Raw genomic sequence first — 27,746 nt, forward strand, 5'->3', positions numbered from 1 at the left:
GTGTTGCAGATGTTCCACTCAAGTGGAGCTGAACACAGCAATATCTTCCAGGTAAGCGGCGCTGAATTCCTCTAGCCCGGACAGTATCCGGTTGACCAGTCTCTGGAAGGTGGCAGGGGCGTTTTTCAATCCAAAGGGCATAACACGGAACTGGTAGTGCCCCTCAGGTGTTGAAAATGCTGGCCTCTCTTTGGCCCCTTCAGTTAAGGCAATCTGCCAGTACCCATATGTTAAATCAAATGTACTGAGGTACCAGGCAGCGCCTAACCGATCCACAAGCTCATCAGCTCTGGGGACGAGGTGTGTGTCAGTCTTGGTGACCGCATTGAGCCCACGGTAGCCCACACAAAACCGAAGTTCTGGAGTGGCACGGGGTGCAGCAGCTTTTGGTACTAAGACCACTGGGCTAGCCGAGGGGCTGCTGGAGGGCTCAATTACCCCTAGCACCAACATCTTGGAAATTTCTTCCTTGATGCTGGCCCTAACATTGTCAGCTACTCTGTAAAATTTCTGTTTCGCAGGCAGACTGTCCCCAGTGTCCACATCATGGACGCACCAATTGGTGACTCCTGGTGTCAGGGAGAAAAGGGAGGTGAACTGACCCAACACATGGCAACAGTTCCTCTGCTGCTCTGGGGTCAATGTAGGTGAGAGGTTCACCCCGTTCCCGGACCCATCCTGCTCCTTTGCTGACAGGAGGTCAGGAAGATGCTCACTCTCCTCCTCCATCCCATCATCTGTAGCAAGGAGCTTTGTCACATCAGACCTCTCAAAGTGTGGCTTGAGGCGGTTCACACGTAGGACCCTCAAAGGGTTACTGAGAGACTGCAAGATAGGTTACTTCACTCTTGTGCTCCACTGACTCATAAGGACCAGTCCACTTGTCCTGGAGCGCCCAGGGCTCCACTGGTGCCATCACCCACACTTTCTGCCCAGGTTGAAATTCGACCAGAGTGGCATTCTGGTCATACCATCTTTTCATTTCTTCCTGGCTAGCTTCCATGTTCGCCTGAGAGCATTTCCTGAAGCAGTGAGTCTGGTTCCTGAAGGCCAGCACATAGCTGAACACATCCTGTGGGGTCTTACTAGGAGACTTCTCCCAACCCTCCATCACCTCACCAGACTCAGAGGTCCTCCCACAGGGTGACCGTACAGTATTTCAAAGGGACTGAACCCTAAGGACTTCTGGGGTACCTCCCTGTAGGCAAACAACAGGCATGGCAAAAAGACATCCCACTTCGGTCTCATGGGTTCTGCAAGACCCTTGATCATGTCTTTCAGGGTTCGGTTGAACCTCTCAACCAACCTATTCCCTAGAGGGTGGTAAAGAGTGGTGAACTTGTAAGCTACACCACATTCCTCCCACAAAGATGTAATGTACTTCAAAATGAAGTTGGTTCCCCGGTCGGAGACCACCTCTCTGGGGAAGCCTACACGGGAAAAGATCCCCATCAATACACAGTCCACCATGGGAGCTGTGATTGTCCTGAGAGGATTACGGGTACCGGGTGGCATGGTCCACCAAGACCAAGATTAACGTGTTGCCTAAGGCTGTCTTGGGTTCCAGTGGCCCCACACTGTCGATGCCCACCCGCTCAAAAGGGGTGCTCACCCCAGGAAAGGGTTGGAGGGGAGCCTTACACTTCCCTCCACTCTTGCCACTTTCCTGGCAAGTCTTACAGGTCCTACAATGTGTACCAACGTGCTTCCTCATTTGGGGCCAGTATAAGTGGGTGACAAGCCTCTGATAGGTCTTGTTGCACCCCAAATGTCCTACGAGAGGCACGTCATGAGCCAGACCCAGTAGGAAGGTCCTGAAGTGCTCGGGTACCACCAGCACACGGGCTGCACCAGACTCAGTGACCTTAGGCTCTCTGTAGAGTAATCCATCGTCCCAGTAAATGAGATGTGATCGATCCGGACTGATCACCTGCTGCCTGGTCTGCAGCCTGTTGCCGCATACCAATGAGAGAAGGGCATTCCATCTGCGCCTTGCAGAACTCCTCCCTTCCTGCTGCCAATAGGTCAACTCAGGCAGGTCTCCCAGTTCGGCCACTTGTTCCCCTGTAGGTTCCAGGGCATCCCACTCAGGTTCTGCTTCCTCCTGGACCGTGGGTACTTAGGGGGCTGGTTTCCCATGCTCCCTGCCCCTCCTCTTCCTGGCAGGCCCCTGGGCCACTGTTTCAGGCTCCAGGTCCTCTTGATTGCCCCTACTGGCTGCCCTTGACCGAGTGGTCACACAGACCCACTCAGGCAGACCCAACATCACCAAATGAGCCTGGCGTTCCACCTCCTTCCATGGGGAACTCTCCAGGTCATTTCCTAGCAGACAGTCTACAGGCATGGATGGAAGAACAACGACCTTCAAGGAACCTGAGACCCCCCTCACTCAAAGGGAACTAGCACCACCTTACACAGGCACACAGAGTTGTCTGCTGCAACTACAGGGTGAAGTGCATTGGGAATAACCTGCTCCTCAAACACCCATTGACACCTGACGGATGTCACACTGGCTCCTGTGTCTCTCAGAGCCTCCACCTTCCTCCCATTGATGGTCCCCCACTGCCTGTATTTTTTTAATCTTCTCAGGCAGGTATTACTCCTGGACCATCTCTCTGTCTCCAAAAGAGACAAGGGTCATCACTGCTTGCTCCACCTCTTCAGTGGAAACCAATTCCTTCCCCAACGCTACACTCACTGTGGGTGCTGGGAGTTTCTGGGGGCAGTTAGGGGCAATGTGACCCACCTCTCTACATAAATAACACGTGGGTGGAGGTCGGTTGTCCTGTCTGCCCTTAGGGGGCCAGGACCTCTTAGGCTTGGGGGGCTGGGACTCCTTCTACTGGGAACTATTTTGGGGCCCTTTAGGGAACTCCTTTTTGTTGTTCTTGTCCTCCCCCACCTTCTGCTGGGGACCCTGTCCACCTTTGGCTGTGGTACCCACAATCCCCTTGTGGACCCTGGTGCTGACCCAGCGGTCCGCCTCCTTAGCAAGCTCCCTTGGATCAGTTAGCTTACTGTCTAAAAGATGCTGCCCCAGGTCTGGAACACACAGACTACTCAAGTGCTCCCAAATAATTAAATGGCACAACCCCTCATAATTAGTTACCTTATCCAACCGTCCACTGCACGCATGTACAAATTCAAACACTCAACCCATGTACTTGAATCAAGCTTCTTGAGGTTCCTGAACTTCTGCCTGTACTGTTCTGGGGTGAGCCCATACTTGAGGCATAAGGCCTCCTTCATATTGGCGTAGGTCAGGGTACCCGCCTGCTCTAAGGGTGGTAAGACATCCCTCCCAGAAGCCTCAAAGTGTTTCCATAGGCCCGCCCCCCAGTGTTTCTCAGGCACCTCATTTATCTTTAGTGCAAGCTCATATGACACAAATCAGGCATAAATATCCTCACCCCTCTGGTAATTCTGCACTAAATCCTTGGGTATATACACCTTACCTGCTTGCACTGGCTGTGCACTGCCACCATTCGAATTGGACTCCGCTTGCTTGGAATTAATGTCCAGTTCCCTCATGCCCAACTTATGAGCCAAAAGAAGTTTCTTCTCTTCTAAAGCGAGAGCGTCCTAGCTCTCCTCTGCTCTCTTTTTGCTCTCAAAGCGCAATTTCTTTTCCTCTAGGGCACAATCCTCTTTGCTCTCCTCCATTTTGGCCTTGAGCTTCATAATTTCCAGCTCGTGCTCTCTGATCCTTTGGTTCTCTTTCCGCTCCTCTGGGGAAAGACTTCCAGCGGAATGGACACTGCCAGCCCTGAAAACTGCTCTTGGCACAGGCAAATCCTGTGACCTGATCTCATCCCCTTGTGCATCCTCATCCACTTCTGCATTAGCTGTCTCCTCAGCTTCTTTTGTCTCCCACCAGGCCTTTAAGGCCTTCTGTAACTCATCCTTCTTAGAGCTACTCCTCATGGGACATCCCAAATCCTTGCAAAATTGCTTGAGTTGATCTGCTTTGTAGGAATACAAATCCTCAACGCGAAACTCCAATTCTGCTTTCTCATTCGCTGCTTTACCATTCTGAGACATGATGCTTGGATGACTCAAGGGTCAGATCAAAAATAGAACCAAAATAAAACACAGTATTTGGCTGCGTAGTGGTCTGTGCAAAACTAGTGATGTACACCAATCACTGTGGGTCAAGTACAAATACAAGTTCAAATCCTCATCGCTGACCACCAATGTTAGAAATGGGGATCACTAGTTGGCAGAGGTAGGTACCTTTGACCAAATGGGGACCCTTCCTTCTAGTCAGGGTAAGGGGGAAACACACTGTAGATAACCCCTGCTCACCCCCTTGGTAGCTTGGCACGAGCAAACAGGCTTATCCCCAAGGCAATGTGTAAAGTATTTGCACCAACACCCACAGTAACACAGTAAAACACCACAAATGGACACCACACAGGTTTTTATAAAATTACAGTTATCTTTAGCTAAATACTGCAAGACTAAAACGACAAAAATTCCATACACATTTAATCTTTTCTTGTAAGTGTTCTCTTGGAGGTTCTGTACTTCACTGATGTGACCAAAAATAAACTGGTAGTGGTAGTAGTCCCTTTTGGCACATAGAATGTGATGAAAACAACAGACTCCAACATACGGTAGTTGCATGGACTGTATTCTTTAGGGTAATGCAAATTATCACAATTTAGTTCCTGGGCACCTGTTATCGGTGTACGGTGCTTCTCCTAGCCTTCAAATGGCTTTGCCACCTAAAACAGCTGACTCCATGCTCAGCACTGCCAAATTATGCCCCCAAATACATTTAACGGAGGAGGGAGGCGTAGCTCAGGCCCATGGGGCAGCCGATCCCGCTCTGCTCATATGCGGCCGTCAGCAGTCCCCCTTCGATCTGCAACCCGCCCCCAGGGCAGCGACACACGCTGTGACTCCGTACTTCGATCCGAGTCTTACCTGGGAATTGCAGTTCGTCTTCTTCTGTTGGGCGGACCCGGTTGGCAGCAGCTGATCAGCGCGGATGTGCCCCGGTTACTAGGCAATTTCCGGAACCGCTCCAGCTGTGACGCGGCTCCTTCTTTGGCAATCCTGGCCTCAGGCAGTCGACTCGAGCAGCGGCGGTGAAAGCAGGCATGCAGCACTTTTGTAGATCGCGGGCCAGCGACTGTGAAAGCAGGCACGCAGTACTTTTGTAGATCGTGGGCCGGCTGCAGTGAAAGCAGGCACACAGAGGATCGCAGCTTCGTCCCGGATTCCTCACAGTCACAAGCTGGGTCCTGGAACACGCACTCAGCAACGTAGAGGAGATCACAAGTAAAGCCCTTCTCAGCAACAAGGGCTCTACGCAGAACACAAGCTGGGTGCAAGCACACACACACAGCGGTGTAACGATGTTCTTGGAAACTTTTATATCACTGAGTTTCTGTAACAGGAGGCCAGCTCTTCTCAGGCCCTTGGAGACAGTTCCATCAGGACACAGCAAAGTTCTTTTCAAGCAGGGGGGACACAGCACACAGCAAAGTCCCTTGTCCTCTCCTCATCAGAACAGCAAACTGCAGGCCAGCCCCAAACACAAGAGCAGTACTCCTCAGTCTCTTCAGCTATCCTCATTGGCAGCAGGTTCCTCTTGATCACGAAGTAGTCTAAATTACAGGGGTTTCAGCTCTTATATTTGTACCCCAAAAGTCTTTGTTTTCTATATGTGGAAGGGGTCCTGGACCCAGTCCAACCAGTTCTGGGTGCACTCTGCCAGTGCACAACTTCTCCTTTGTGAATGTGGACCAGGGTCTTCAGACGCACCGCAGGATGTGGAGCCAGCATTCTGGAAGGCAGGCACAGCCATATTCAGGCCCAGGTGCTACCCCTCCCACCACTCAGCCTAGTGCTGACTCACCCAGACTCCTGGCACCACCCCAGCCCCTGTCACTCTCAAGCCAGACAGTCAATCCACAAACAGGCAGAGGCACACAGAAAGGTTGAACAAGATAATAGCCACTTTCTAAAAGTGCTATTGTCAAACACAGAATTTGAAAACCATCTTTACTAAAAAGATGTGTTATTAAATTCTGAGTTCAGGGATCCCAGACTCCAATTTTCTATCTCACTCCTAGGGGAAGATATGCAGGTAATAGGTTACACAGCATTCCCCATTCTGTCCTATGGGCAAGATGGCCTTGCAGTAGTGAACAACTAAATTGGCAGTGTTTCACTATCAGGACATGTTAGACACATCAGTACATGTTCTACCTTTCACATACACTGTACCCTGCCCAGGGGGGCACCAGGGCCTGCTATAGGGGTGTCCTATGTGCACAGAAAGGGAAGGGTATGACCTGGCAAGTGGGCGCATTTGTTAGGGCATCATGGCAGTTAACAAACTGCATGCAGGCACTGCGGTGGCAGGTCTGAGACCTCTTTTTAGGGCTACACATGTGGGTGGCACAATCAGTGCTGCAGGCCCACTAGTAGCATTTGCTTTACTAGCCCTGGCACACTTAGTGCACTTTACTAGGGACCTACTAGTAAATCAAATATGCCAATCAGGGAGAACCAATCATATTCACAATTTACACAGGGAGCACTTGCACGTTGACACTGATCCGCAGTGACAAAGTGCACAAAGCATCTAAGCCAGCAAAAACTAACTCCAGCATAGCATCAAAAACACAGGTGGTGGAGGCAGGGAAAACCACGCCAAGGATGCCAGGTCTAACAGTGATCCTTTAAAATGTCAATAAAAACGTGTGCTGTACACAATCGGCAGTGGATAAGAGGTTTTTATAAATCAAAGGACAGGTTAAAATAGGAACCATTGGCCAAGAGTCCTGGGGAAAGGGCAAAGAGGTTAAAATGTGGAATATTTTGTTGGCACTGACCAAAGAGATCAACTATTTTCTCAGTCAAAAAGCGGAGATCAGTCTGTTGTTGGGGCAAATTGATGTATTAGGTCCTGTCATTGTTTTGCTGCCTTTATGAGTGCCTTCTCTGTGCCATGGATATACTTAACAGTTCTTGCAATGAAGCATTAATCTGATGAGTTGAAGCAGGTCAGAATGGCTTCCCTATAAGCACATACCACTTGCTTTATCCATTGATGGGGCAGAAATTTCCGACTAATTTCTAGGGTGGCTTCACAGAGGCTGATTGTGTGGGAACCAAGTTTTAGACTGGCATGTCACATAGCCTAAAGGCCGTATCTACCACTGTCCTCAGCCAGACTTCGAGAATCAGGGTATGAGAGAGTCCGTTTAGGTATCTGAACATTCCTGCCAGGCCTGCAGCAAGAGCGAACCCTTTCTTTTAATTTCCCCCTAGTGAGACTTGAAGGAGCCTTCACTGGCAAGTATGAGACCGAGGTACTTGTAGCTGTCTATTTCTTCTATCCTTCTCCCCCAGAGGTGCAGAGGTAGAGGGGGAGCCTTGAGGCTTTGGATTAGTCGAGTATGAGCGATAGGGCCATTATGTTTGTTGTGGTGCCTGTTTTTCTTGTAAACCCTGTTTGGTTATGGGGGACGATAGAGTTTGAGTCAGCTCAGTCTCTAAGATGCTCAAGTAGGACTCGGCGTAGTATTTTGCCTCATTATCAATCAGTGCTATCAGCCTGAAGTTTCCTGGACTGAGTTTGTTCCCGCCTTTAAAGATTGGGGAGATGATGGAGCCTCTAAAGGAAGGTGGGATTGATCCCCCCGCTAAGATGTAATTGAAAAGTGGCCCCATCGCTACAGCCCATTTTGCCTGGTTGATTTGTATACTGCATGGGAGATACCATTTGGTCCTGGAGCCCGGGTGTACCGCTTCTTGGTGATCTGTCGCTGTACCTCTTCAGGCTTGATTTTGGTGGTGCCTGGCTTGCCTGACCCCCCACATCGGGCAAGTGTATGGTCTGATCCTGAGTTATCTGGCCTGTTCTTATGCTGGAGTTTGTTTGTGTCTACTTGGGGATTGAAGTGTGCTAGTAGAAAGGCGGCCCAGTTGGATTGTGAGACATTTGAGCCGGGCTTCCTGTGGATGGGGTTTTTCAAGGAGTTCACTTTGTGCCAGAAGTTGCTTGCGTTGTTGTGCTTAATGTCCAAAATGAGTTTAGCCCAAAAGGTATCGATGTTTGCTCCCTTCAAGGTGGCACCGTTTAGTTAATTCGACGGGTTGCGTAGAACTGGTCACAGAGCCTTGTTGACCTCCCACTTTAGATGTTTAAGTTTGGACTTCTTGTATAAGTTATGGGGTTTGTCCGGGCAGCGCATTCCCAGGATTTACTTTAGTTGAGAACTGTCCTTTGTAAATGCTGGTGAATTCGACCTATTTATCTGTGATTGTGCTATTAAATTGTTGGGATTTTTCCAGATGGTGAGTTGCCTCATGTTCTAGTCTTTCGACTGAATTTGAGGACCACTTGATTCCTTTTAAGGTGATTGAGTATATGATTCCTTCTACATCTGCTGAGTGCTTGTTCTCTGTTGGAGACACGGCTAGTACCAACTCCTGAGGTAAGTGGTCGTTTCCGGTCTTGAGCCCATTTTATATGAAAGAGCTAAGTGTAGTAGGGGAGAAGACACTGCAGTGTGGTCTATTAGTGAGTTGCCAGATTGAGAATGGAACGAGAGAGCTGGGAAGAATATATCCATTGATGCGGCCATTTAGAACTGGCAGCCCCTGATGCTCCAGTTTTCTGACCAAGGATATACCCATTTGGTCCTTCCTTGATGTGCCTAGTTGGATTTGTTTAGGGATGTCCCACTCCCGTTCCTGGGCCTTAGTGACTTCACTTTTAATGGTGTAGCCTAGCAATGTCATATTGAAGTCATCTGTCACTATTAGTAGGATACCTGGATGTTCGCCTTCTAAGTCAGTGGTGTGATTTATTAGCTGTTTTGACGGCTCTGTACGATCTTTCCGTGTTGGTGGTACGTAGATGTTTATCAGTGTGAGGCCTTATTCCTTTCCTTTGATTGTAAAGGTTAGGTGCATTATCTGTAGCCTGACATGTTTGGTTTTTTGAACCTTGAAACTCATTATGAGTGCTGTTGATATGTATACTCCCAGGCTACCTTTCCATCGGCTGAATTTTGCTTCTCTGGTGCTTGGGATCAGGGTGTGAGTGTAGACTGAGATTGAAATCGGTTCTGATGCCCAGGTTTCCTGGACCTCTATTCTTGAGGATAATTGGAGATAGCTCAGTGTGTTAGGGTCGCTGATCTTGGCCTTCCGTCCATGAATGTTCCATGGGCAGAGTCTTAGGTTGGAGATAGTCTGTTTCGGTCTGGTACCCAGGCAAGTAGTTCAATCTATTGTTGCTCACCGGTTGATTGTGCTTGTGACCCACCACCTTTCATTGCTTGTGTGCTCAACCCCCTATTGAATCTGGGCGTGCGTGTGTGGCTCTGGTCCTTTGTCTAGGTTGAGGGACGCATCTGTTGCATTCTTGAGGACAGAGAATGGCACTTGTATAGGTGTCTGTTTTGTGGTCAGTGCATTTTCTGTTCATTTAAGCGGTTGCAGGTACCCAGGTTCGAGATAAGTTTCAACTAGAATCCCCCTGTCCATAAATTGTTTGCTTTCGATTTGTATTTTTGAGCAGTTTCTTCTGATTTCCAGGTGACCTTGGTTAAATCGCTATGTTGCCCTGGACCAGGGTTAATGAATTGGACCAATTTGATTTCAGCTGGTGGGACCCCTGCTAGAGTCGGGATCTGGCTCAGAATTCTAAGTATGTTTTCAGGATTTAAGATGTCATCCTTGCCCAGAGAGTGCTATTTTGGATGAGGCAGGGTGGTACTTGTAGGCCCACTGGGGCTTTTTTCTTGGGCTTCCCACCCTGACTGCTCCGTGCAACTTGGGGCCCTACCTTCTAGGCAGTCGATTGATGATGCAAGGTCTGCGATCTTTCTTCTGGACCCAAGTGATCCCCTTCCCCTCCTGTTGCACTCCTCTGGTGCATATGGGTTGTGAGGTGAGGCATTGTCCATGAGTGTTTGAGTCGGTGATGTCAGTGGCATGCTGTTAACGATCGTCGTTGCTGGGTCACAAAGCCCACTCCTGTGTGCAGTGTGCTTCTCCCGAGGACTTGAATGGAGGAGTTCCCAGTGCACTTGGGGCACGTGATGATGATTGATCCCTGTTTCAATGTTGCTGATTGTCCTTGTTATGATGGGTGTTAGACCATACTTGGTTGACCTCAAGGGTGAAGTGGAACTTGTGTTTGCTTTTTGAGTGATATGTATTTCAGGTACTAGTCCCCCATATTGTGCGCCCTTTCTATCTCCTTGGCCTTTGATGCTGGTAGTCGTCGCACTACCCTCTCCCCCTTTGTCTTCTGTAATGTTCCTTGCTTGATGTGAGGTAAACAATATGACAATGTTGAAGGCATTGTAGAGTTTGACCCTTAAGTCCCCTTGGGGGTCTTAATTGGTGTTGACATGTTGTTCTGCGGGTGACCTGCTCGCTGAAGGGTTTCTGAGGGTGTTCTCTACTAGTTTCCACGTTTCATGTGCAGTTCTGAGTATGGGAGACGTGGTCCGTCAACCAAGTTCATTTTGAGAGGTTTTTGCTCCGGGATTTCTTTTTTTGGCTCTGTTATAGTTTTGTACTGTTTCTTGTTGAGCCGGTGGGTTCATGGTCCTCTTTTTTGGTTGGTTGGTTTTGCAAGGGGCGGTGGTTTTTCTTGTGGTTCCGGTAATTGCTTCACTTGTTTTGTCTGGCCAAATCCTTATCGCCTTATCTTTAATTGCAAGGCTGTTGTTCCTGTCATGTCTTTCAGGATAGTTCTATTATGTATACCACATTTTACATACATTATCCCATCCACACAACGCTAACGATTCTAAACAGGTGACCTTTTACCAAGTAGCTTGCTCCTGTCTCTTTAACACCATGCTCTCCGTACTCTATCATAATCCCTGTACCTGATGTAAATAAACATGTCTTCAGGCAGGGTATAATTATTCTGAATACGGGTCACCGCTTTTTTCATCCTTGGCTAATCGCATGATCGCATTTGTTTGGAAAACATTCATGATTGTTTCCAAAACATTTATGGTTGTTATCAAAACATATCGATTCTAGAAGAAACCCTGGAGTGACCACTTTAGTATACAAGACCCTCACCCCCCCCCTACAAATTGGAGAAAAATTCCTTCCAAGCTGACACGGAGTCCTGTATGCTGAATCTTCGATACGCAGCAGTATGACATCCCTTGTGGGCTGTCATCCTCCAAGCAGAGATGGGGTCCTTCGTTCTCAACCATCAGGTGAGGGGATGGTTTTCCCCTAGGGGTTTCTTGGCTACACACATTATCTACTGGCGGTCGCCAGTAGATAGTTATAGTTAGGACCGTGTTTCCATAGGAAATCCGCAACATTCTATTTGGAATAACTTTGGCGCCGGTTGACGAATCCTCGCGAAATTTTCAAAATAGGTGGGGCGCTCCGCTCCTACCCTGAAAGTCTCGGGGGGATTCGTCAAGCGGGGGCTGAGAAAAAAGGGGGGTCCCAAAATGCATTTTTCCCATGCAATTTTCCATAGGGACCTTTAGGCCAAGGTACAGCCCGAACGGCTGAACAGAATTACTTGAAATTTGGCAAAGAGGTAGTCCTCAGGTCAGGCATGTGCCTTTTGCATATATGGTGTCAATCTTTTCAGTAGTTCCTGAGAAAATCAAAAGTAAAATCACATACATATATGGGCGGAGCCTAACCACACATCTCATCGTGAGATCTGATTGGCTGTCAGTACTTCATCCAAGAAGTGTTGGCAGCCATCTTGGGGCCAATATACATGATAGCACCTCATAAAAAGCATTGCAGTTAATAGAAGGTTTTAAGACTTTAGTTACATTATAAATCATTTGTTGATGGTACCATACTCATTTTAGGAATTGTGGTGTGTTCTAAGGTGATTTTACCATGTGAAAAAGCCTTCTGCTGTGATATCACGAACCATGTTTGAGAGAAAACTATTTTCTCATACTTTTCCCACAGAGGTTTGGAAGGTGATCTATAAGCTAAACTGAGAGCATATTTTCTGTAAATTCACATTATCTTTCTCAGTCATGTAAGAATGAAGTCTGACATTCTCAGTAAAACATGTACATCAAACAAGGGCAGAGACTGTCAGTTGATTCCTTTGTGTTCTACTGCAGCTTCCCAGAGTGTTCTAAAGAACAACTAGAGCGCTAACAGTCTTACTTATGACAAAAGTATGGCACACCTGAAGCCATCTTGATTGGAATAAAGTGGTAACACTTAAAACATTTAATTTACAAAGGGACAAAATGAGGGGGTTCATTTTGCCATATAAATTATGATTAGTGCTGCAGAAAGAAAAACTAGGGCACATTTTGACTTCTGAAATCCTCTTTTATTTCATAAAAACATTCTGACATGCAGACTGAAACATGCACTTTGAATACCAGCAGCAGACTTGCCTGGTGAGCAGTAGCTTTACTACAGTGATCTAATGAGCAACTAGAGTGCTAATATTCAGAATTTATGGAAAATGTGTGACACATCTGAATGCCTTCTTGATGCAATCAAAGTAAAAAACTGAAAGTATTTCCTACTGAGGAGACTGCAGTAAATGAGGAAATTATGAAACTTCATAACAAATAAATCTCCCAAGATGGCCACCAGAGACAAAAGAGCCCAAATGTAGCCCAAATATCACCCAGATGTAGCCCAAGTATAGCCCAATGACAGAATGTCCCAGAGTGTTCTTAAGAACAACTAGAGCGCTTACTGTCTTACTTATGACAAAAGTATGGCACACCTGAAGCCATCTTGATTGGAATAAACTGGTAACACTTAAAACATTTAATTTAAAAAGGAACACAATGAGGGGGTTCATTTTGCCATAGAAATTATGATTAGTGCTGAAGAAAGAAAAATTAGGGCACATTTTGAGTGACTTCTCAAATCCTCTTCTATTTTATTAAAAAATTCTGATATGCAGACTGAAACATGCACTTCTAATACTAGCAGCAGACTTCCGTGGTGAGCAGTAGCTTTATTACAGTGATCTAATGAGCAACTAGAGTGCTAACATTCAGAATTTATGGCAAATGTGTGACATATCTGAATACCTTCTTGATGGAATCAAAGTAAAAAACTGAAAGCATTTCCTACTGAGGAGACTGCAGTAAATGAGGAAATTAGGAAACTTCATAACAAATAAATCTCCTAAAATGGCCACCAGAGACAAAAGAGCCCAAATGTAGCCCAAATATCACCCAGATGTAGCCCAAATGTAGCCCAATGACAGAAGTGTGCAAAACACTTATTTTTTTTGTCTATTTGCAGTTTTATATAGTGCAGACTTGTCAGGTATTGAAGTGCTTTACATGAACATTGGTTACATCACACAAGATCAAATTCATTTTGGTTGTAGACATGGGGAGATTAAGTGATTTGACCAGAATCACAGAATGTTGAGCTGAAGCAGAAACTCCAACCTGGTTCCCCAGTTGCAAAGTCTGCAGCTCTGGAAGTAACACCACACCCTCTCCCCTTGGATGCAACATTTAATTAAGTGGTCAACTGGATAAAAAAACTAGGATTACAAATAATTTAAAAGTTCTTAGTCGCTATTTGAAAACTGTTGTACTTACACTTCCTGCTGCTCAGCCAGTATGCATGAGTATGTGTGTATGGAATGTTGGAATGCGTGATGACTGTGTAGAATGTTGGTGTGCCTGGTGGACTGGAGGAATGACAGTTGGAGGAGTAGGCTGAGCAGCAAAGATGCAGCTCCTGGTGGGATCTTGAATTAGCCTGCTTAACATATTTACTTGGATCTTGAGATCTTAAACTAACTTGTAACTTACCAATAAACATCTACTTGAACTTACCTCGTGACTACAATCCATCTTTTCTACATTGGCGACGATCTGGAAGAAACCCTGCGTGACAAGACTACTGATGGTTAAGATACTGATATTTTTTTTGGAACTGTATGGATTGAAGAAACTACTCAACGAAAAGAAACTTAAAAATCAAGGAAAAGAACGCCCTTGTAAATCCCACCAGTGTCCTTCACCATCTGGACAGCCTACCCAGGGCGCTTCACATTCCTTATGGCTTTATACTTCAAAATAAACGGATACATCGCTGATCAGTAGACATCAAGGTCTGGCATATTTTTTATGTTGGCTACATTATTGGACTTTCAGAATTATTTGGAGACAGTGGTTAAGAGCACAAAATGTATGGCAATGTTTTGATCAACTGTTATCAACAGAAGACACGGTTGTGAGGAGTGTTTAAAGTGACGCTTTGGGTGAGGCGAGATCTGCACAGCGAGCACTTTGTTTAAGGCGTGATTAACGCGACGCTTTGGATGAGGCGAGATCCACACTGCGAGCACTTTGTGTAAGGAGTCCTGGGTGCGGTGCTTTGGGTGAGGCGACAACTGCACTGTACGGTATTATTTTGTTTTTGTCTTTGCTTCCTGTACCGAAGGCATGAGGTTATGGACAGATGGAGGTAAGCCCAATTTTTGAATTTCATTGTGGGCCCCAGCCGTTTTCCCCTACATGTGACAGTTCATCGACCAATTTAAATCACTACATCGCGCGCTCGCCTTGTGTGTGGACATTGCGCGTGCAGCCTTACCGCGTTCCTGTGTCCAGCGAAGCTGCTGTGCTTCCTCTGTGACGTTTGCTGGTCTCCGAGGTTCTAATGCATTACGCTTTGCAGCACGGTGGTGCCGGGAGCCATCCTGCACGGGCGTCACCGGTGCGTGCCTCCATTTTCTGTTTGGCGCTCTCCTTCGTGCCCAGCAATTTCACGCACAATGTGATGTCTGCCAACCACGTTTCTTTTGCGTGTCAATAAAGTTATTTTGACCGTTGACTCCATGCAACACCGAGGAATTGGATTGCTGTCAGCTTCATTATCTTGCTCCGTAGCTCTTCGCATTCTTTCAAAGTTAGCACTCCTGCGCTGTGCTCTCGTTGTGATGTCCACGTTCTTTACAGCATATTGACAGTTTTTGTGAACACTGATGTTTTGAAGTCAAGCCACGCTACTCACCGGAAATGTCTAGATGAGGCGAATTGGACTTAAATCGGCGTGGGACAGTTCGTGCCTTTTCGGGTGAGAGAGTTCGCTCACCGGCGTTTGTTCTTCCTTTCTTATAGATAGTCATCTGCCATGAGTTTTGAACCACGATTTAATTTGCTTGTAATGGCTTATGTTTTGTTTTAATGACATTCTAAGGTGTTTGACAAGTGTGTGTAAGGGGAGGTGTACTTCAGTTTCATCTTATTTAGTACACCAGGTAATCTGTTATTTACACTGTGTTTTGTTCTATCTTTACTCATATTTTAATTGAGTTGTTGCATATGTGGTATGCATTTAGTGTGAGCTTTATTTGCTAATGTTATGGCCGATCTAGTTATCTTCAGGGCACTATGCTTAGATGTTTCCTTTAGGGTAAGTTGTGTATTGGAGCTGGTCTCTATATACTTGTTTTTATCTTTCGGTGTGGGTGGTGCGCACACCCTTTACACTGATTTCACCTTTTACAGCACGTGTGCCTAATTTTTGTGAAGATTGTTTGCCTAGTAGTGTGGGTCGTTTACCCATTTTACACTTGCATTACCCGTATAATTTCTAGCGGTGTGGGTTACTTTTCCTTTACACCTATATTTTTGTTTTGTTTTCCCTGCATACTTGTGCAGTTGGTGGTTTAGCCAAGTATTGTAACATGTAGTGCGCAATGGGCAGTGTACCCTTTTCTTAAATTTTTAGTGCTCATTGGGCTGTGTTTCCCATACATTATATATTTTGGAGCGCAATGGGCAGTGTATCCTTTTCTAAAATGTATGGTGCGCAATGGGCCGTGTTCCATATATATTATATATATTTTGTTTGTTTTTGGTGCGCAATGGGCAGTGTACCCTATAATTGTTTGTTTCGTACGCATTTGAGTAAATGCATTAAGTTTGCCATAGTGTTCCTTATATGGTTGTGGCGTGTAGAACAGTGTGATTGGTTTGGAATTTACACTCCGCGGGTGTCCTCCATTCTCCAAGTCCTACCCTTTGCCCTCTTTTGTGCGTGGTGTGTTGAAATGGGTGACTAGTTTGGGTTATATACTTTATTGGTATCAACTTTTCTCCAAAACCTGCACAGTATTTCCATGCTAAAATTGAATTTAATATAGTGGTTTAGAGGATAGCCTTCTTCCTATTCTCGTTTTCCATCTGAAAATCTTATTTCCATGTGAATTGCTAATATGTTTCCCTCTTTATCTCATATTTGCAGTTTCTCATTTATTCCAATTTCTGGATTCTTCTTCTTTATGTTTCCAAGGGAAGGGGATGTGCCATGTTATGTTCGTTTTTTCTCATTTGCACTCTTTTCCTTGCTGTATACTTTCACTCACTTTTCCATTCTCTGTTCTTTTGCAATACGTACCTATTTTCTTGCAGCTTCAATGTTCTTCCTCATCTTGCATCCTTTCTTCACCTAAAATATTCTTTTGGTTGCAATGTTTCAACAAGCCCTCTGCATATGGGTGCTACCCTCTTAAAAGCTTGTTCTGTTTTTTTAGTTCGTTGATTTCTCAAGGGAAGAGGATATGTTGTACTTACACTTCCTGCTGCTCAGCCAGTATGCATGAGTATGTGTGTATGGAATGTTGGAATGCGTGATGACTGTGTAGAATGTTGGTGTGCCTGGTGGACTGGAGGAATGACAGTTGGAGGAGTAGGCTGAGCAGCAAAGATGCAGCTCCTGGTGGGATCTTGAATTAGCCTGCTTAACATATTTACTTGGATCTTGAGATCTTAAACTAACTTGTAACTTACCAATAAACATCTACTTGAACTGACCTCGTGACTACAATCCATCTTTTCTACAAAAACTCAGAAAATATGTCCTCATTTTAGTTTTTTAGAGCACTAACCATAATTTTGATGCAAATAAGACCCTCTCATATATGTAATTTCTAAAGGAAATGCTCTAGGCATTACAGTTTTGATTACATCAAGATGACGTCAGGCATTCCACACTTTTATAATAAATATAGAATGTTAGCAATCTAGTTGTTCATTGGGATACTGTTGAGAGGCAGAGGCCAGGGGCACGGACTCTGAAAATTGAAGGCAGGTAGGAGAGTGCAGAGGCAACAATTTGACCACACTAGGCAGGCAGGAAGCGCAGTGGCAGCACAACAGACTATGGAGGGCAGTGGAAAGGGGGGCAGGGGCAACAAACCAACAATACAGGACTGGCAAGAGAGGCTGTGGCAATATAATAGACCATTGTGGGCAGAAGGAAGAGGCAGTGGTCATACAACCATACATGCCAACAGACCTGTTTCAGCCTGGAAACGTCCAATGTTTTTAAGCTCAAATGGGCTTTACTTGATCTGTTTCCTGTCTACAATCTTCTCTTTTTCAATGTAACTCAAAGGAGAAAATCAATACCCCAGTTTTATTTCAAAATCTCCCTCTTACCAAGTTCAAAATGTTCGCAAGTATGGTACATTGGATCATGGTAGGCAGGAGGAATTGGGCTAGGGACATGGACTCGGATAACAGAGGACAGGAGGGACATTGAGAGGTGCACCAAACTGACCCTACAGGGCAGACATCAGGGTTTGCAGAAGCACAATACACCACACAGGGCATGCGGGACGGGAGTGCAGCACAACAATCCATAGAAAGCAATAGGAGGGGACAGGACCATGCACATGGACAACAGACAACAGAGGGGAAAGAGGCAATGGTAGCTAGCTGACCATAATGGACAGACAGGAGAGAAAGCTGCAGCATAACAGACCATAAAGGGCAGGAGGGACGGATCAGGGGCATTACAATGGAACCGACAAGCCAGGAGGGAGGGAATAGGGGTCTGCACATGGAAACAGAGGGCTGGGGGCAAGGGGGCAGGGCAGGAGCAGCAAGATGACCATGGAGGTCAGGCAGGATGGGCACTAGAAACAAGACACACCATGGAGAGCAACAGTGAGACTATGATGGCATACACACAGACCATGGAGGGAAGGTGGGAGGGGGTCAGGAGCAGCTAGCTGACCACACAGGGAAGGTGGGAGGGGCCATGGCAGCACAGAAGACCATGCATGGCAAGCGGGAGGGTTAGTGGCAGCACAATGGCTATGATGGGCAAGAAGGAGGGTGCAGGGGCATGCACAAAGGACCATGGAGGATAGAAGGGAGGGTCAGGACCTGGGCATAGACAAGAGAGTTCAGGGGAAGGGGCCTCACAACAGACCGCGTGGGGCAGGCAGGAGGAGCAGTTGCAGCACAACAGACCAGGGAGGGCAGAAGGGTGTGGCAGTAAAATGGACCATGGAGGACAGGAGGAAGGGGATAGGGGCATGGCATGTGGACAGGCAGTGTGGAGGTGGCAGGGACAGGTTACAGTCATCTGACAATGCTAGGCAGGTGGTAGGGGAGTGGCAACTCAACAGAACACTCAGAGTAGATAGGAGTGGCAGGTCCATGGAACATGGTGGTCAAAAAGGATGGAGCAGGGGCATGCACAAAGACATCGGAGGGCAGGGGGAAGGAGAAGAGAGGCAGCAAGCAAAGCACAGAGGCTAAGCAGGAGGTCAATGATGGGCCATAGAATTGGGCAATGGAGGGCAGGATGAGTGGACTGGTACATCATGCTAAATGCAGGGCAGTGGCAGCACATCAGACCATGCATGGCAGGAGGGAGGAGGCTAGTCCATGGATTCAGACAACAGAGGATAGGCAGGAGGTGGATGGGGCAGCAAGCTAACTGTTCATAGAAGGTGGGTATTAGGAACTTTATTGTTTTTAAAATGTGTGTCTGTGCGAACTACTTAAAATATGAACAAGTATGCAGCATAATCTCACTTTTATTCAGGAAGAAGAGGACGTTTGGGACTGTGACTCCGGGCTCACTTGGCAGAAACATCCCCTGACCCTCCACCCCCCATTGCAAAATGTAATGCCCGTGAAAAGGGTAGGTGGACGCAGTGTTATATAGAACATAGTCCTGAGAGCACGATTGAAAATGAAAACTAGATATAGTATATGGTATAAACTATGCACCAAAAAGTGTGATAGAAGATGAACCGGGGCGTGAAATATAATATGCAATACATTGTGCGCAATGACAGATTCATTGGAGAGCGCGAGATAGCACAGGCACTAGCGCTTGCTATGTGATATGCGCCTTGGAGTGTAATATGCACAGGGCAGTGTTGTGTAACCTAAGTAGTCTCTAAAGTTGTAATATAAAATATGTTCTGGGTAGTGTAACATTGCATATGCACTGTGACAAAGATATGGATCCCAGATTGTAATATGTATGGCATAGCGCTGTTCTTTATAACATAGGCATCGAGGAAGGCACGTTAGATGGGGCAATAGAACCCGTGCGAAGGCAAGTGTGGCATGACATATTCACGGGGTGGTGTTACAGTGCACATGGGCTAGAGAGTGTCATAGCATACGCACTAGCTGGTGGAATACAGCACAGAGGTGTGTGGCACTCGGCGGGCACTGGTGGGTGTATCACAGCATTGGACTCAGCCAGGAGCACGCTGTGACTCTCAAGTGAGGTTTGTCTCCTTTCCAGAGAGTAAAATAAAAAGTATTACACATCCGGCGGTGGATGTGTGTTTTATTAACCGTGAGGGGGTTTCTTGCATAGTTTGGTCGAATTTTTGTCGAATCCCCTTTGAATGGCTTGGTGTGCATGTGTATTAAATGTGCCCGTCAATAGCTACCCATGTTTGTATAAATAAACGACAAGGGTGTCTACTTGGAGAGTACCCACCAGCGGGGGCGCCGGGATTAGGCACGGTAGGGTGTCAGACATGTCAGAGCTTCACTAGCGGTGTGAATACATTCTACGTGGATTCATTGTATGCATAGTCGCCTTTTAATGAATATCACGCAAATCGTCATGGTGATAGGTACATATGGTTTGTCCAGCATGTCCTAGGTGTTTCTATAAATATATATATATTTTTTTAAAATAAAAAACAAAGGCCGGCCCCAGGGGATGGGGTCCCCGGGGCCATAAGTGGCCTGAGGAGGGGGGCAACACAGCCCCCCTCCTAAAGAATAAGAAAATTAAAAAAAGGCCATGACCTGGGGGTTGGGGTCCCTGGGGCCGATTAAGGCCTTGGGAGGGCCAAATTAAATTTTTTCTACAAAAAAAATTAGGGTGCAGGCCCTGGGCGATGGGGTTCCCAGGGCTAATAAATTAGAAAAAGAAAGGGGGCCACACAGCCCTCCTTCTTAAAAATAAATAAATAAAAGACCGGCATCGCGCCGGAGGCCACGCCCCCTCCTTGCAGCACTCTGCAAACATGCCCCCTGGCCAGTTGTAAGTTGAGGAATTAATTCCCCTTCAATACTGAGGGTCCCTGAGGGCCAACTAGCCCAACAGGTATCTCCAGTATGCGCCAGGGAGCTGTGTTGCAGACAGGTGTTCTGAGGCCACGCCCCTTTTTACACCTCCATGCAACGCAGCTCTGTGGCGCTTACTGCAGGTACCTAGTGGGCTAGTTTGACCCTATGGACCCTTAGGATTCAAGGGGACTTAATCTCTCAACTCAGAACGCCCACAGGCCCTGTGGCGCGTTTTTAAGTTGGGGAAATAATTCCCTTTCAATCCTGAGGGACCCTGGGGTCCAACTAGCCCACCAGGTGCTTCCAGTAAGCACCACTGCTCTGCTTTGCAGAGAGGTGGTGCAGGCCGTGCCACTTTTTACACCTCTCTGCAACGCAGCTCTGTGGCGCTTACTGGAGGTACCTAGTGGTCTAGTTGGACACTAGGGACCCTCAGGATTCAAGGGGACTTAATCTCCCAACTTAAAACGGCTACAGGGCGTGTTTACACAGTGGGGAAGGGAGGGGACGGGGCATGAGGTGACGTGTTCAAACACGCCCTGTGGTGCGTTTTAAGAGGTAGTTTTAATCCCCTGCCCTATTATATACTAGGGGCTTACAGAGGAGGTCATGCTAATCACAGGGGGACCCCAACACATAGTGTGCCCTAGTGTATGTAGGTGTTTTCACTGTATTCTGAGTGTCTTTTAACATAGCACTGGCTCTAGGACTGGTTAGTCAGACTCAGTTACCACCAGTATCCATCTGAAAAAGTTGAGGGTACAGGATGATTTTGCAACAAGGCTTGTTTCTGCTCTTCTGTTTGTTCTTTCTGCACGTTATACTTCTTCCTGCACTTTTCTTCGTCTTTGAGGACTTCTGTTGCTTCTTTCTGCATTTCTTTTTTTTCTTTCTGTGCGTTTTTCCTTCTTTCTTCACATGTCCTATCTCTGTAGGCATAGCTAGAAATTAGCATTTAAAAAACCTTTGAAATTCACTGAAAAAAACATAGGTTTCAGGCACGTTATAGCTAGGAATTAGCATTTAAAAAACCTTAGAAATTCACTGAAAAAACCATAGGTTTCAGGGGCGTTATAGTTAGCTGGACTTTTCACTCGTCCAAAACCATTGAAATTCCCCCGTTATAGTTAGTTCAGCTAACTATAACTCGCGTGCCCGCAATGCACTGCTGATGACGTCACATATTACATCACTCATGACATGGTCAGTGACATCACTCATGACATCACTAATGACATCACTGATGACATCATCCTTGTGATAGAGTGTCAGACCTCCTCTCCCCCTAATATAACCTTTGATACACACATTCAAAAATAGAAATTAAAATTTTCAAAACAATGGACATACCAATACCAGTTACAACAACCTATTCAGTAATTGTAAGATCCACATCCACATCCACTCATTCACCAACAGTGCTATACAGTCACTCATACATGTACTCACTCATCATATGTACTCATACACCTATACATCCTGTTACACAACGTCACTCATCCATAAAGTTACTCACACACATAGTCACTCATGCTTACCTGCATATACAGTTATACACACACCACCACACTTACTTCTACAGAAACTTACACATACTTAGTCTTTTTAACAATCACTTATAGAAACACATACTTATTCATACAGGAACTCTTTCAATCTCTCACTCTCACATATACTCACTTATATACACCAATAGTCACATATACTAGTTTAAAACATATGTAGTTACTCATAGAGACACTATTGAGACAGTCATTCACTCACCCATGCACACACTCATCCACCCATACAGTCCTGCACACATGCTGTCTTCAACACATACAAACAGTGAGTTACTCATTCATGCACCTATGCACTACGTAATACCCCCACCGAACCATACAGACATCAGACACTTATACTGATTCTCAAAAAACCAACTAATAACCTATATAGACACTCATGTAGCTACTCACCAACCCATGCTGCCACTTATACACAAAGTGAGAGACTGATACAGATATTTACATATTTAAACATTACTCACTAAGCCATGTATTCACTAAGATACACTTAATCAGTCAGTTATACAATCAATTTTTCAAAAACAAATCATCCATTTAGACACTTATATACCCATTTATTCTTCCATCGACCTTGAGATATACATATATAAAACATATGTAATTTTCAGAAAAACACACATTCACTGGATGATGTCATCAGTGATGTCATCAGTGATGTCATTTGAGATGTCATCAGTGATGTCATGAGTGATGTCACTGACCATGTCATGAGTGATGTAATATGTGACGTCATCAGCAGTGCATTGCGGGCGCGCGAGTTATAGTTAGCTGAACTAACTATAACGGGGGAATTTCAATGGTTTTGTACGAGTGAAAAGTCCAGCTAACTATCAAGCCCCTGAAACCTATGGTTTTTTCAGTGAATATATATATACATACTACATACACAAATCTAGGCTAGGTACATTCAGACAAATTACTTAGGGTGCACATTTTAGGAATAGGCAAGGGGGGTGCCCGGAAGCAGTAGGGGCACCAAGCCCTCTGTTTAGGTCATCCAAAATTCGCAGGTCCTGGGGGACTCCTAGGAAATACATGACCTTCCCTGTATAGATCTCTTCCTGGACCATTCTGTGACTTGTGACTGGGAGTTGTTCAGTGTCTTCACGTGACGGTGTACAGTCACTTCTCGTGGTTAGAGTGTTGTCTGTTTTTGTTTTATTTGTAGCTTTCAGAACCTCTAGGACTTCCCCCAAGACTTTGGGCAAGGAAGTTAGTTTCTGCAGGATTTGGGAGCATGTGTCTTGTGCTCTTTTGATTAATTTGTTCAGGTCAGCTATTTTCTGGTCATTCCCACTGAGTAACACTGAATTAATTTCATATCGGAATTTATGGGGTGTACATGCACTGAATTATTAATTTGTTGCCAGTCAAACTCTGTAAATTCCATCCCTATAGCCTAAGTTCATTTTGCCCTGATTTTCCCATGGTTAACCTTTATTAGCATATATAGTTGCTGTTATACTCTGGCCCTACGACCCTTGCTAGGTTGGGTGTGAAGACATTTTCTTGTATAGGGAGGAAGAAACACCCTTATCCAGTTTTGACCGAAAGCTGCACCACTGCAGGTATCGATAGAGGTTACCCTTAAAAGACAACCAATATTCAGCTGCTATTACTGGAATTTTTTCATTGTATCTTTCTGACATAATTAGTCAACCTCCCTGTTTCCTTGGATTCTCAATCAAGAGGATTTTGTGGTAAGTTCAATGGAAATGCAGGGTATGTCAATAAAGGACAACAGCCATATTCTCCACTAATATAGCCTTATAGCCCGCTGCAGAGGGCATACCGGTTGTTCAAGGCCCTGAATCCAAGTTATAGGCCCTAGCTGCAGGTGAGTGCCCATAACGAGGGAGAGGGCCTTTAACAACCAGTATAGCCCAAGGCAGAAGGAAAATAAAGCGATTAAAACATTACACCCAGTAAAGGTATAATTTTCTAAATTAAAAAGTGAGAAACATGAAGACAAACATTGGAATGTTGGAGTTCCTGGCTTATATTAGCCAATATAAGCCTGGAGCTACTTCATTGGCTTCAATAGAGCTCTCAACAATCCAGGGTTCTAATCATGAAGACAGCGTATGTTTTGCAATGAAGTAAATTGAAACTGTGAACCGTTCTCCAAGTTATGATATTTAGATGCAAACCAAATAATCCATATTCTGCCACAATCTGCGCAGGTTGGACAATTTTGCAGGGAATAACTAAGCATCTTAGTGTTAGCAAAACAGGACTTATAAAAATGCTCAAAATTTGGGTGTGTCTAACTCCCCTCATCCATTATGGCACTCAGGTTAACCCTTTCAGCTCTAGTGTATTTACCGGCACATATAACTTGGCTTATTGGTGCAATCAGCTTAGCAAACAACCTTTGTATAAAAACATGGGAAAAGCGGAAACAGAAGCGGGCATTTGGGAAGTCTTATCATTTTAAACATATTTATCTGCCTTACAAATGACAAAGATAAGGTCTTCCACTATTGATTTTTAAAAAATAAATATTTTCCAGAAGCACTAGCATATGTATATTTATACAGATCCTGCAACTTGGTAGTCAGCTTGACCCCCAAAATCTCAGACTTTTTGGTTAAACGGCTTGTGTCATGATTTTTTTTTGACGTTACTGGCCACTCTGAAATTATATTGAGACATTTACCAAAACAGCTTGTCGTGCTCGATGGCATGATGATCTGGGGCAACTTATCAATAAACATAAGAATTTTCTTCAGTGTGTGCATCATGCTAATATATGAAATGATTTCTTAGTATCCCCTGGACTAACACAACCACAGATCATTGAGCTATCTATCTTAAGGACATGAATTATTATGCCATTTGTAAAAAGAATTAACAAGTGAAGTCTACTACATAAATATTTCCCTCTTATCGCAGAGCTTTCTTTATAAATATAGCCCCTTTTGCACTTTCTTTCAGTTTACCTCGTTCACAATAGGGGGCATATTCTCAAGGACTTATCGGCACATTAGCGCAGCAAAAGTGGCGAACGAATTATCGCCTCATTCTCAAGGTGGTGCAAACTGCAGATATCGCCAGTTTTCCAGCAATAGCTTCCGCAAAAAACATCGCCACGGATGAGAGCGACAACTAACGCTCATGATATGCAGAGTAGGCGTTCCCGTGCAAAAACACACGAAAACACCACTTCGCGATATTCTCAACGACCAGCCAGATCTGCGATGCAATCCAAAAATAGGCGACAAGGCGCATTAGCAGCAGGGATTTAACACCTGCCTTTTGCTGGTGTAAAGCAGGACGACTACCTGCAGTATGAAAGGGAGCCCAGCCCAGAGCCACATCTGAAGACCAACACATGTCATGGAGACACTGATCATGCAGCTCGGAGACCCAAGAGTTCCACAACACCCACCGCCACCACCCCATGCCCCCCCGGACCACACCCCCTCGGACTACCACCGAGGCAGCGCAGAACAGGACAGCGGAAGTTCTTAACACGCACCAGCCTCAGAGACTCAACGTCAGAGGAAGTTATTGCCCACTGCACGCACAAAAGGACAACCATCCTCCCCATCCTGACCCACATTGCCCACAGGCTGATGGTACCAACACAGCGGACAACCAACATCCCTCCGCAGACAAAGCTGCTAGCTGTGCTGCACCTGTTGGCCCCTGGTACCTCCCAACTAACAACTGCCAGAGTCCAAGGAGTCCCACGGTCAGCCCTATCAAACTTCTTCACACATGTCTTGAACACATGTCCACAATAGCAACGGCGGGCCTCTGTATCCACACCACACAACAGTTCCAATTCATAGTGTTTCTGCGCAACCAACCCCAACGCCAGCCATTGCCAGATGCCTCTGTGCCCCAAATCCAAGATTGTAGTAACTGAAATGGGGGTGCGCACGGTCATGAAGTCCAGTAGTCAACAGTAGTGCAAAAACAGCCAACGTCCAACAGGGAACATCATCAGGGCAACGTGTGGATTCAAGTAACTGCATATGCTGCGGGAACTCCCCAATACAATACCATACTCCGGAAGTCAGTATTCAGAAACCTGTTGGACAAGTGGTGCCAATGGTCAAGCGTCCATATAGTCACAAACCTAAACTGGTACACTGTATAGCACATGGACAAACTGGAATGCTTACAGGAAAGACAAATCCTGCTCAAAAAGACCGTAACAGAAGTACGTGTGGTCGTAACCTTTGTAGGAAAAAAAAGGAAGGTTACAGTCACACGAACTTCTGTTATGGTCTCATGATGCAGGTTTTCTCATACCTGTAAGCATCACGGTTTGCATCAGCTTGATACCCATGCACCTTCACTCCCCCCACCCAGCCACGAGGGAGCCGCCATGACCGGTGGTGCCTATGCGATCCTGTGCACCTGCTGCACCCCAGCCCTGGTCCCCAGACTGGTCTGCTGCCCAGCGATGACTGCCCGCCCCTGCGCACCCAGGCCTCAATGCTCACCTGCTGCCACCGGCGTGTCTCCAAGAGGGCCCACCATGTGCCGGTGCAACCTCCTCAGCCGATCGCAGCATTCTGAGCCACAGGCCCCTAGTGCACCCTGCTGCACCGGGCCGTGGAGTCATGTCTGTGCAGCCTTCTGCCTTCGGCATACACTGTGGTCCAGCTGGGCTCACAATTCAAATCGAAACTTGATTGGCAGGACGGCGTATCGAGGCCCACGCATCATCACAGGCTGCACACCCGCTAAGCTCTGGTGCCACTAACTCAGTGCACCGCAAGTCATTGCCACGTGGTGGGAGGCCCGTGCCGGCCAAAGTGCCTCGGCTGCCACTAACTCTGTGCACCGCAAGTCATGGGCCCTTTATGATTGAGTCTCGTGGTGCGGATGCCATCATGTCGCCTCTGGCAGTGGGGAATGTGATATGGTAGGGCCCTAGGCCTTCATACATAAATAATGACCCCACGGACACACTCAGATAGATAGAGCAAATGGCCTCGAGGACGTGCACCCGGCCCGTTAATTTGGCAGGGTCACATGTCCAGAGACACCTGTGCTGCATGGGTGTGGTGTGGGTGTAAACCAGCCCTCAGGGAGTGGCTGTGGCATGCTGACAACTAGTCCTGTGATCAGCAGATCACTACAGGGAAGACCTGGGACATGTAGCGTTGTCCCCCCCTATAAACGTAAGCAGAGTGGGCTGGCCTGGTGTATACCAGTCCAGCATAGGGGTGTGAATAATGACCCCGGGGCTCTGGGCGTGGTTCCATTCTGGGCTGGACAAGAAAGTAACTATTGCATGTGTCTCTGTTGTAGTGTCGGTGCCACCCGGACCGCAATCGGTAATGTTGTACCCTGTGACTAAAGTCCCACAACATGAGCAACATGGATTTAAGGGGGAATCACTGACCCTACATTCATCCATACTTTCACACTTGAATGATCATAGACATGACACATCTATGTGAATTTGAATGTGTAATGCACATTCAGTGGAGTGTTGTAGCTGGAGCAGTACAGGGCCATGCAAACCCCACTTTACATTGTTGGCCCGTGGATGGCCAGCCAGAGTCCTTCAGGGACTGACAAGTACATCAGAAGAGGAATAATTCACTCCACAGTCTGATATCTGTGTCATTGGTGACCAAACAGAATATGGCAGTCCATGTCGAGGTCCAAGGTGAGTGTCGGAGAGTGCATTGGGGACAGTGGAAGGTGATGATGCAGAGGGCAGAACCAAGCAGAAACAGGCCATATGATGGAAATGAATGCTACTGCTTCCTTCTTACCAGTAAGGCAGAATCATCCGCATCTTCGTCCTCTGATGTTTCATGTGCCTCACATGTGGGTGGTGGTGTTCTGTCTCCAGCACTGTGTGGCACTGGCACATCAGGGGGCGGAG

This window comes from Triturus cristatus, chromosome 6 (assembly GCF_964204655.1).
Source record: "Triturus cristatus chromosome 6, aTriCri1.1, whole genome shotgun sequence".
NCBI classification, from domain to species: Eukaryota; Metazoa; Chordata; class Amphibia; order Caudata; family Salamandridae; genus Triturus; species Triturus cristatus.